The following is an 11,746-nucleotide window of genomic DNA, read 5'->3' as shown; positions in this document are numbered from 1 at the left end:
CAGCGCGGCCGCACAAAAGCAACCGCAGACCGCGCTGGGTTTATTTGTGTGACCCTTCAATAAGCACCCTACGCAGACCGCACAAAAGAGGAACGCGGCCGCATAAGTCCTCCGCAGACCGTACTGACTTGACCGCGGCTGCGGTGAAGAACTTCAGAGAGTCCCCTTCTAAACTCATGCCGGTGCGGACCGCACAAAGTGCACCGCGGCCGCACTGGCAACTTTAGAAACTATGCAATTTTCATACTTTGTTTTGCACTACTTCAACACAATCCCTGCAACATCTCACAAACAATTAGCTCAAAAATCCTAAGCTACAAAGAAAATCAAAGAGAAAGAAAAAAAAGACATGGGTTGCCTCCCAAGAAGTGCCTGATTTAACGTTGCGGCATGACGCATGTTACCACCACATCACTTTAGATGAAGAACTTTCCAAGATAATTCTTGACCCGGTGGCCATTAACTCTGAAGACTTCACCATTTTTGTTTTTTAGATCAAGAGCACCAAACGGGGTCACGAACGTAACTTCAAATGGCCCACTCCACTTTGACTTGAGCTTACCTAGAAACAGACGTAACCGGGAATTAAACAAGAGAACCAAATCCCCAACTTTGAACTCCTTGCCCCGAACATATTTGTCGTGAATGTGCTTCATTTTGTCCTTGTACAAGGACGAACTGTAGTATGCATGGAATCTAAACTCATCTAGCGCATTAAGTTGTTCAACCCTCAGATTTGCAGCAACATCCCATTCTAAGTTCAACTTCCTCAAGGCCCACATAACCTTGTGCTCCAATTCCACCAGAAGATGGCAAGCTTTCCCAAACACCAACCGGTACGGAGACATACCAATTTGGGTCTTGTAAGCTGTCCGATAGGCCCAAAGAGCATCATCCAATTTTTTGACCAATCGGTCCTATTAGCATTGACAGTTTTAGATAAGATACTCTTAATTTCTCGGTTGGAGACTTCCACTTGACTGCTAGCTTGAGGATGATAGGGGGTGGTCACTTTGTGATTAACTCCATATTTGGAAAGCAATGAATCAAAAGCCTTGTTGCAAAAGTGAGACCCCCCATCACTAATGATAGCACGAGGAGTGCCAAACCTTGTGAAAATACTCTTTTTCAAAAATGCTATCACACTCCGGGCTTCATTGTTGGGCAAAGCCACGGCTTCAACCCACTTGGAGACATAATCTACCGCCACAAGAATGTAAGTGTTTCCACAAGTGCTCACAAAAGGACCCATGAAGTCGAGGCCACAAACATAAAAAATATCTACCCCGAGAATCATATTGAGGGGCATCTCATCCCTTTTTGAAATTCCGCCAGCTCGTTGGCATTCATCACATCTTTTGACCACATCACCAGCATCTTTAAATAAGGTAGTCCAATAAAATCCGCAACTGAGTACCTTTGAGGCAGTCCTTGCCCCGCCATGATGGCCACCATAGGGTGAAGAATGGCAAGCCTCTAGGATACTCAATTGTTCCTCCTCCGGGACACATCTACGAATCACACCATCCGTGCAAACCTTGAACAAGTATGGCTCATCCCAATAGAAATCCAAACTATCCCGCTTGAGATTTTTCCTTTGGTTAGAAGAGAGCTCACACGGGATGATTCCGGTAACAAGATAATTTGCAACATCGGCGAACCACAACATTCCACTCATTGACACCGCAAGGAGTTGCTCGTCGTGAAATGTATCATTGATCTCAAGGCAGTCACAAGGCCTCCCCTCCTCCTACAAATGGGACAAGTGGTCCGCCACTTGATTCTCACTACCCTTCCGGTCAACAATTTCTAAATCAAACTCTTGAAGAAGAAGAACCCATCTCATCAATCATGCCTTTGAATCTTTCTTAGTCATCAAATACCTAAGGGCGGCATGGTCAGTGTGTATAATAACTTTGGCCCCCATAAGGTAAGGACGGAATTTTCCATAGCAAAAACAATAGACAATAACTCATTTTCGGTGACTGTGTAGTTCCTTTGAGCCTCATTTATGGTATTGCTTGAGTAGTACACTGGGTGGAACATTTTGTTGATCCTATGGCCTAAAACCGCCCCTACCGCAACGTCACTAGCATCGCACATGAATTCAAATGGTAAGCTCCAATTTGGTGTGGTGATGATGGGGGTAGTTGTCAACTTTTGTTTAAGGAGCTCAAAAGCCTTCATGCACTTCTCATCGAAAACAAACTTGGCATCTTTCTCTAGCAACTTGCACAACAGGTTAACTACCTTAGAAAAATCTTTGATGAACCTCCAGTAGAAACCCGCGTGCCCAAGAAAACTCCTCACCCCTTTGACAGAAGTAGGGGGAGGAAGCCTTGAAATAACATCGATCTTGGCCTTATAAACTTCAATTCCTCGCTTCGAGATCTTGTGACCCAACACTATAATACCTTCTACCATAAAATGTCACTTTTCTCAGTTTAGAACAAGGTTGGTATCTTCACACCGAGCCAACACTCTATCCAAGTTTACGAAGTATTCCTCAAAAGAATCCCCAACCACGCTGAAATCATCCATGAAGACCTCCAAGATATCCTCCACAATGTCGGTGAAAATAGCCATTATGCAATGTTGGAAGGTCGCCGGAGCATTACACAATCCAAATGGCATCCTCGAGAAAGCGAATGTGCCATAAGGACATGTAAAGGTCGTCTTCTCTTGGTCCTCCGGGGCAATGAGAATTTGATTGTACCCTGAGTAACCATCCAAAAAGCAGTAGAAAGCCCGGCTCGCCAGACGATCAAGCATTTGGTCAAGGAACGACAACGGGAAATGATCTTTTCTAGTCACCTTGTTAAGCTTTTGGTAATCCATACAAACTCTCCAACCCGTCACTGTCCGAGTCGGAATAAGCTCATTGTTGTCATTGGTCACCACAGTCATTCCACCTTTCTTCGGTACACATTGCACCGGAGAAGTCCATGAACTATTAGAAATGGGATAAACCACACCGGCGTCAAGCCACTTGATAACCTCTTTCTTTACTACTTCTTGCATAGCCTCATTTAGTCTTCTTTGATGCTCAAGTGAAGGCCTCGCATCCTCCTCCAATATGATTTTATGCATGCAAAAGGCGGGGCTTATACCCCGAATATCAGCTAGAGTCCATTTGATTGCCCTCTTTCGCTTTTGAAGAACCGCCAAGGTGGCCTTGACCTGCATGTTAGTAAGGCAAGAAGAAAGAATAACAGGTAAAGTAGAATTTGAACCCAAGAATTCATACCTGAGGAGTGGAGGAAGTGGCTTCAACTCCAACACTAGTGGCTCCTCAATCGATGGCTTTGTTGGTGGAGTTTTGCGGTTTTCAAGATCTAATGATAGACTTCTAGGCTCATAAGAATATGAACCCATACCATGCAATGCATTCACGCACTCCACTCTACTATCATCATCATTGACATCAATATTAAGATGCACGGCCTCAAGAGGATCTTCAACATTGATCATGGAACTTGTGTCATCCACTATCACAGCTGTGACAATGTCCACAAATGAACACACCTCCGTGCTATTGGGTTGTCTCATTGATTTGCAAACATGGAATACCACCTTCTCATCCCCCACTCAAAAAGCCAACTCACCCACTTCAACATCAACCAATGCCTTCCCCGTAGCTAGGAAAGATCTCCCAAGAATAATCAGCACTTCAAAGTCCACCTCATAATCCAATATGAAAAAGTCGGCCGGCAATATGAATTTATCAACACGGACAAGAACATCATCAATTATGCCCAAGGGTCGCTTCATCGATCGATCTGCCATTTGAAGTCTCATTGAGGTAGGTCGAGGTTGCCCAATTCCCAAAGTTATGAAGACCGAGTACGGCATCAAATTAATGCTAGCTCCCAAGTCACAAAGGGCCTTAGCAAAATCCGCACTTCCGATAGTACAAGGGATAGTAAAAGCTCCGGGATCCTCAAGCTTGGGTGCCATTGAATGCACTATGGCACTCACTTAATGAGTCATCTTAATTGTTTCAACTCCATCGACCTCTTCCTTGTAACCAAATCTTTCATGAACTTCGCATACCCCGGCATTTGCTCAAGTACCTCAACCAAAGGGACATTGATTGTGAGGCTCTTCATCATGTCAATAAATTTTTTGAATTGATTGTCCCTCTTTTGCTTTGCTAACCATTGAGGATAAGGTGGAGGTGGCCTAGACAAAGGTGCCTTGGCCTTTTGTACAACCGGCTCGGGCATGTCAATCACGTGTTCCCTAGACGGGTTCATGACATCTTAAGTCTCTACCTCTGCTTCATCATTAATATCAATCCGCACATCATTTTTCACATTTTGATTAACCACACCATCAACAATCAAAGGTACATCATCATCCCACAACTCAACATCTTCATCCATAACTTGCTTATGCATTGAGGCATTCACATCACCACCTCTCCCACTTTTTGTTGTTACTGCCATCACATAATTATTATTTCCACCCTTTGGGCTCACCACCATATCACTTGGTAGAGCACCCTTGGGACGAGTATTCAATGCTTGAGAGATTTGGCCTAATTGCACCTCCACGTTCCGGATGGATATGTTATGCGAATCTAATTGGACCTTGGAATCTTGGTTCTTTTTCATTATTTGCTCGAACATGCTTTCAATTCTCCCCATGTCACTTACGGATGAACTCGGACCTTGAGAAGGAAAGGGGGGTGGATTGTTCGATTGTTGGTACATGGGGGCCTTTGAAAGCCTTGCCCCCTGTTTCCTTGGTTCCCACTATTGTTCCACCCTCCTTGATTGTTGGTGTTGCCCCACTTATTGTTATTACAATTCCAATTCCCTTGGTTGCTTTGATTACCCCAATTGTTGTTTTGGTTGTTGTTATTCCAATTACCTCCGCCTTGTTGTTGGTTGCCCCAATTTCTTTGAGGACGCCATTGTTGATTCGAAGAGTTGCCTCTATTCCCTTGGTAGTTACTAACATATTGGACCTCTTTGCTTTGATCATCATAGCACTCATTTGAATAACCACCACCATCATTGTTGTTGTCATATTTTTCCCAATTACCTTGAGGTTGTTGTTCTCTTTGCCTCCTTTTCAACATAGAAACGCCTTCCATTGCATTGACTTGGCACGGATTTTGGACTTGTTGCAATTGCACCTTTGCCAATTGATTCATAGTTGTTGTAAGCTCGGCGATGGCTTGGCCATGATCGTGCAATTCCTTGTGCAAATGAATAATCGTGGGGTCACCTTGGGGCACATTTGCTCGGCTTTGACATGCCGAAGAGGTTTCGCCCATTTCATCAAGTATATCACATGCCTCTTGGTAAGAAAGTTTCATAAAGTTCCCTCCGGCCAATTGGTTCACAATGCATTGATTCGTGGTGTTGATGCCCCGATAAAAGGTTTGTTGAATCATAGCTTCGGTCATGTCGTTATTAGGGCACTCTTTCACCATTGTTCTATATCTTTCCCATATCTCGTGCAAAGGTTCCGTTGGCTCTTGCTTGAAAGCTAGAATTTCATCCCGAAGAGCTGCCATATGACTTGGAGAAAAGAACTTGGCAATAAATTTGTCCGCCAATTCATCCCATGTTGTAATAGAATGATTGGGGAGCCTTTCTAACCAATCCAATGCTTTACCCCGAACAGAGAACGGGAAAAGACTCAATCTCAATGCATCCTCAGACACGTTTGTCTGCTTGCTACCCTAGCATGTATCCACGAACCCCTTCAAGTGCTTGTAGGCATTTTGATCGGAGGCACCCGTGAAATGCCCTCTTTGCTCGAGCAAGGTCAACATAACATTTGTGATTTGAAAGTTCCCCGCCCAGATTCGGGGAGGAACAATGACACTGGCATATCCTTGATTTTTTAAAACTCTGGGAGCCACTCTCGGCGGTGCCGGAGGAGGGTCTGAAATATTGTTGTTCTCATTTGCATTTACATTGGCATTTCGGCATCTCCGTGGAACTTGAGGTAAGACCTCATCTTGTTCTAGATCCTCTACCTCCTCCCCCGCTATCACATTGCTGAGAGGGTCATTTTCATTAAGAGCCATTGTACCTGATTGATCGACACAAACAAAATTAGTAAACAAGAAGGAAAGAGAAGCAAAACACAAAACTAACTAAATAGATAGTCAACACCGTAAGCTCCCCGTCAACGGCCCCAAAAAGTGATCGCTGCCGACTCGACACTACGCTATGGTAGGAAGAGTGGGTCGCAATAGCGTTTACCCGAATAGAGGTCCGGGATCGAATTTCCACAGGGAGCTAGTAGTGGAGTTGTAATTTCTGTCTAGCCTAGAGTTGCGGTTGTGCTTCTAATGTCACTTCAAACGTTTCTTGAGTTTTTGTATTTATAACTACTATTATAAAACTAAGGATTAAAGCTAAATTATGCTAAGAGAATATTGCTAAGTTGTAATTAATGGGTAGAAGAGCACTAGGGTCGTAGCATCACCTAGGTGGCTAATTGACGAGTAGATGTTACTAAGGATAGATTGACATATTTGGGGATTATGCTGTAACCGTTGCACAATTACACCCACTCTCACACCTCTCGGTAGAGAGAGTGATTTTGCCCAATCAACTTTCTCGAGATCAATTGGGTAGGCCAATGAGACCAAGCAACTAGGGTTCAAGTAGGGTGATTACTCTCTTGAGATTTAACCCGTTAATTGGGACTGCCATTTCTCATGGGTCCATCCCAATTCCTTGTTGGGTCAATTTTGGGGTCATAAACTCTCTCTTTTGAGAAGAGTTAAACTCACTAAGCTTGAATCAGTGTTTGCAACCATCAATTCTTGAATAAAAACATAAAATCAACCCAAATAGCAAAAACCCAATATCAATCCAACCCTAGATGGCAACACCCATCAATTACCCACACTAGGGTTGAGCCACAACCCTAGCTAATGGGTTTAGCTACACATAATTAAAGATGACACTGAAGAAATAGATGAAGAACTAAACATATTAATTAATTACTAAGAAGAAACTATAATAATATATTTGTAATGGGAAGCAAAAATGCCAAAAAATGGCTACAATATCGGTCTCACGAGCTCAGCTGCGTTTCTGAATACAAAACTTAACCTAAAAATGGTAAAATATCCTATTTATAGTGGGCTGGAAAAACTGGACAGAAATACCCCTGCGGGGTTAGTGCGGGCCGCGCAAAAGAAACCGCGGCCGCACTAGCTCTTTTGACTTCAACTTTAAGTTCTCTGAACTGGAAGATGCGAACCGTGTGAAAGTGCAGTGCGGCCGTGTAGAGGGTTTGGCGCGGTCACAAACAGAACGCGGACCGCGTGGCATGGTTTTGGTCCCTTGCCCAACTCTCTGACCCTTACAAACACGAATCGCACAAAGCAGGATTGCGGCCGCGAAGCTTTACCGCGGACCGCGAACATCCTACCACGGCTGCATGACTTTAAGCTTGAATATGTCATATCTCTGAACCTCCTAGTGCGGCCGCGGTCACTGTTGTGCGGTCCGCACTAGGCCCTTTCTTCTTCAATTCTCTTGGTCTTTGATACTTGAGCAGGTTTCACTCCTTTTTAAGCCGATCTTTGACATTTCGTCACTTTGTCGATCAAACCTGCAATCAAGCACAACTTGTGAGCATTTTGGGACTATTTTGTAGCAATTTATATTCAAAGCATAGGCAAGTAAAGGCATAAACACGTTAAAGTCCTAACTTATCAGGTACCACCTTGGGACTTGCGATGATGTTGTTGGCTTCTTAGAGCCTAACTTCTCTTTGATGGAGGTCCTAGAGGTCGGGTACCATCTCAGGACTTGTGATGATGTTGTTGGCTTCTTAGAGCCTAACTTCTCTTTGATGAAGGTCCTCGAGGTCGGGTACCACCTCGGGACTTGCGATGATGTTGTTGGCTTCTTAGAGCCTAACTTCTCTTTGATGGAGGTCCTCAAGGTCGGGTACCACCTCGAGACTTGCGGTGATGTTGTTTTTTCCATATATAAGGTTATTTCTGCTTTTTTGGAGATCCCACCATTCTAAGTAGTTGCACTTATTTTCTACGTTAAGCCTTTCATTATTTCAGTACTAACGCACTAGCACAGATTCCTGATTTAGTTCTCCAATTTTGCCATAGTTATGGCTGCTACATCGGGGTCTGTCCGGCAGAGAGGGGAGAGTTCCGCCTCCAGTATTCAGGACCAACGAGAGTATACCTTGAAGATTACTTCTTTTATAGAAGAAAAACATCTTAGTTTAGTGAGAAAAGACCAGGGATGGGGGGAAAAGGTAGTGTTATAGATACTTTCCCCGGATGAGGGCATCACGGATTGTGCCGATGGATTTTCGAACATGTACACGTATCCTTTCACACTGGGCCCCCTTGATAGGGTTGTGCTCGATTTCTGTTTAAAGTATAGGGTTACCTTGGCGCAGATCCACCCGTCATTTTGGAGAATACTGTTGATGATGAGATTTTTTGCAGAGAAGGCGGGGCTTGAACTTACGCTCAGTCATCTTATCAGGCTATATCGGCCCTTTCACCATTGAGGTCTGCTAACCTTGCAATGCCGGTCGACCACGCCTTTCATTGTTGATGATGAGGAAGATGGATATTGGGAGTGGATGAGTTGCTTTGTCCGAGTGCGGACCGCTGACATTATCCCCGTGGAGCTTATGCTATTCCCTGAGGAATGGAATTATACACGTAAGTGGTACATTCCATGCTTTCTTAGTTTCATTTATGGTGAAGGCTGGTTTCGTAAACGTGCCTTCTTTTCTTTTTCTGCAGCAGTTTCATGGGTGCCAGGCGACGTTCCTGGTCTGTCGGATTGGGTTCGGAAGTTGGCGACCCACTCAACTTGCGATGAGCGCAAATGGAGAGCTTTGTCCCGGGGAAGATGGGAAGCAAAACATCATGGTACATGTTGTGCTATTTTTTCCTTTCCCTTCCTTCATTTGGAGAGGTATTTTCCCTTTCTGCGTATTAATCTTGCTGTTGCAAGCGTCAGAGAGCCTTTCGAGGCGAGGCCATACTACTTTGGAAAGGGGGAAAGGTTGCTAGCTTCCGCTAAAGAACGACAACAATAAGTGAGAGAGGCCTTTACAAGGCGATGGTGCTCAAAGCAAGGCAAAATGGGACAGGGGCTTCGGAGCGGAAACATTGTCTGAGCCTGCCACGCCCGTGGTTCCTGGTTCTGGAAAGGTGGTTTCTCCGTTGTTGTCGCCTTCTTTTTCCACCGACAGTACTTCGAGAGATACTAGAATCCCGGGGTTGCATACTCCGAGCGACCGTGCCTCGACCGGAGTTGATTCTTTCAGAGCAGAGGGAGCTAGGTTAACAGATGTGCGCTCGGCTTTCGAGGAAGCCCAACGGCCTCACTTCATGGTGAGTTTCGACACAGGCCTTTTGAGTTTCACATCTTCCCTTCCTTAATGGGTTTTCCTTTGCAGTCCTTCGACAAGCTTAAGTTTGGGCTGCTTCGCCGTGAAGCCAAGCTACGAAAAGCTCTAGATGAGGAGATATCCCTTAGGCTCCTTTGCGATGAAAAGGAAGTCAAGCTGCCACATTTGCGGTATGAGATGAGCCAGAGCTTGAGTTATGAGAGTTACTTGAAGGAGCAGGTAGTTTTCTGTACGGGGAGGCCCTGGAGAGCCTTTGGGATAAAGCTGGCCGAGCCAAGCGTGAGCATGATGAGCTAAGAATTCAGGAGAAGGTTCAGGCTTTAGAGGGGAAGGGAGCTCTGGCTAAAGTTCCAGTCTCTGAGGCTCAACTCCGTTAGCTTACGATAATGCTTTGGTTCAAACAAATGTGATTAAGAAACTCGAGTCCAAGCTTTCGAAGGTCAGGGCTGAGATTGTTGATGCCCGGGCTGAAGCTGTAATAAGCGAACTAAGGCTGACAGGAGATGGCGATCTATTTAAAGAATGCTATCGATGCTCAAGTTGAGCTGAGAAGGATCCTCGACCGCGAAGAGATGATCAAAGAATATGCTCATTGCAAGTCTCGAAGAAAGATTCTCGAGGAGATTCGTGTTAGAGGTTTTGTCCTCTCGAAAGAGTTGGCGCGAGCGAGGACGGACGAGCGTGATGCTCGATTACTTCTGTCTGACACCAAAGAAAGCGAAGATGAGGCTAGCAGGCCGTAGCTCCCGGGGGAGGGGCATATATTTTTCCATCTGTATATAGCATTTTCAAAGCATGCTTGTAGATAGAGGTTGCATTTTTTCGTATATGTGTATAAAAGAAAACCTTGCGGCTTTATTTCTTCTATAACTTTTTCTGTCTCGAATTTGGCGAGATGAACTGGTCTTTGAGTTAGTAGGAATCCTTAGATTCATGATGTGGCCCTGAGGCTCATCGGGCTAGCCCGTAGGCTTTTATGTTCTCGACCGATGCGAGCCTTTAATATAAGCTGGCGTTTGAGCTCTTATGCTTTTGTTTTTAGGCATGTTTTGATCAACTTTTTTGGGTTTAGTCTCCGAGTCGGGTCTTGAATCGAGCTCATTTGACCCTCAAGATTTTGTATTTGCGCGAGCTGGCGACAATGGCTCTTACGCCTTGGGTTGAAGCGACCTTTTAGTGTAAGCTGGTTTTTGAGCTCTTACGCTTTTGCTCTTAATCATTTTTAGTTAACTATTTTGAGTTCAGTCTCCGAGCCGGATTTCGACTCGAGCTCATTCGACCCTTAAGTTTTTGTATTTGTGCAGGCTGGCAACAATGGCTCTTATGCCTTGGGTCGAAGCAACCTTTTATAGGCTTTGGTTTTCCCTCATTAAGGACTTTTGAAATAATTTTTGCCTGACTCTTCGACTGTTCGAGAAGAACCTCGATTATGAATCATTATGTGGCGATGATCGAGCTCCTCGGTAGGTTTGGCTTAGAGGCTGAGTGTCTCAAAGCCTGTGATTTGGAGCTGACAAGGTCGAAGCTCTTTTGCCTCTGTTGAGGGTAGCCTGTTTAACTGGTTCTTTTCAAAGTAGATTCGAAGTAATTGAAGGCATATGATTTGCAGTGAAGGCGGGCGTCCCCGAGTCACGTTAGTTTGGCTAGTACAACCTTATGACTATAGTCATTTGTGCTTGGTCAGAGCCATTTTTGATCCCGAGTGAAGCAGTTTTGACGTCTATATCGAGGGTATGCTTTTAGAGGTCTTACAAGTTCGATATATAGCCTTAACTTTGAGATCAGGTTTATGCCTTTAGTAAGGTCTTACAAAATTTTCATGCCTTTGATGTCTTATAGTTTTTCATATACTTGGTACAAGTATGGCTTATGCCTTGCTTGAGGTCTTACAGATATTGTCACTTGGTACAAGTGTGGTTCATGCCTTGCTTGAGGTCTTACAGATGTTGTTGTTGCCTTTTGTAGGTCTTACGAGACCGAGTCTGCCCGCTTGGGGTCTTATGGCCTCGGGTTTTTTAATGAATGTTGATTGGTGAAAGTCCTTGAGTCATCTAGGGTATTCTAGATCGGGAGCCATTACTCGCAAACTTGGTATTGCCTCATTGAGGGCTTACAATTTCAGAGATTTCGACCTTGAGGTCGTGCGATTTTTGAGATTTGGATGATAGTCCCCGAGTGTTCGGGACACTTTCGGCCTTGGAGATGTTTTATGATTTTCATGTTGCCTCATTGAGGGCTTATGAGTTTGGAGTCCCAACCCAAATGTCGTTCAGGTGTTGAATTGTTGATGCCAGTACCCAAGTGCTTGGGATGTTTTTGTTAGAGGAGTCATTTTAGCAAAGATGTCGAGTTTTCTTTTGGAGCGTGATAT

This window comes from Nicotiana sylvestris, chromosome 8 (genome assembly GCF_000393655.2).
Source record: "Nicotiana sylvestris chromosome 8, ASM39365v2, whole genome shotgun sequence".
In the NCBI taxonomy this organism is placed as follows: Eukaryota; Viridiplantae; Streptophyta; class Magnoliopsida; order Solanales; family Solanaceae; genus Nicotiana; species Nicotiana sylvestris.
This window is presented reverse-complemented; position numbering follows the sequence as displayed.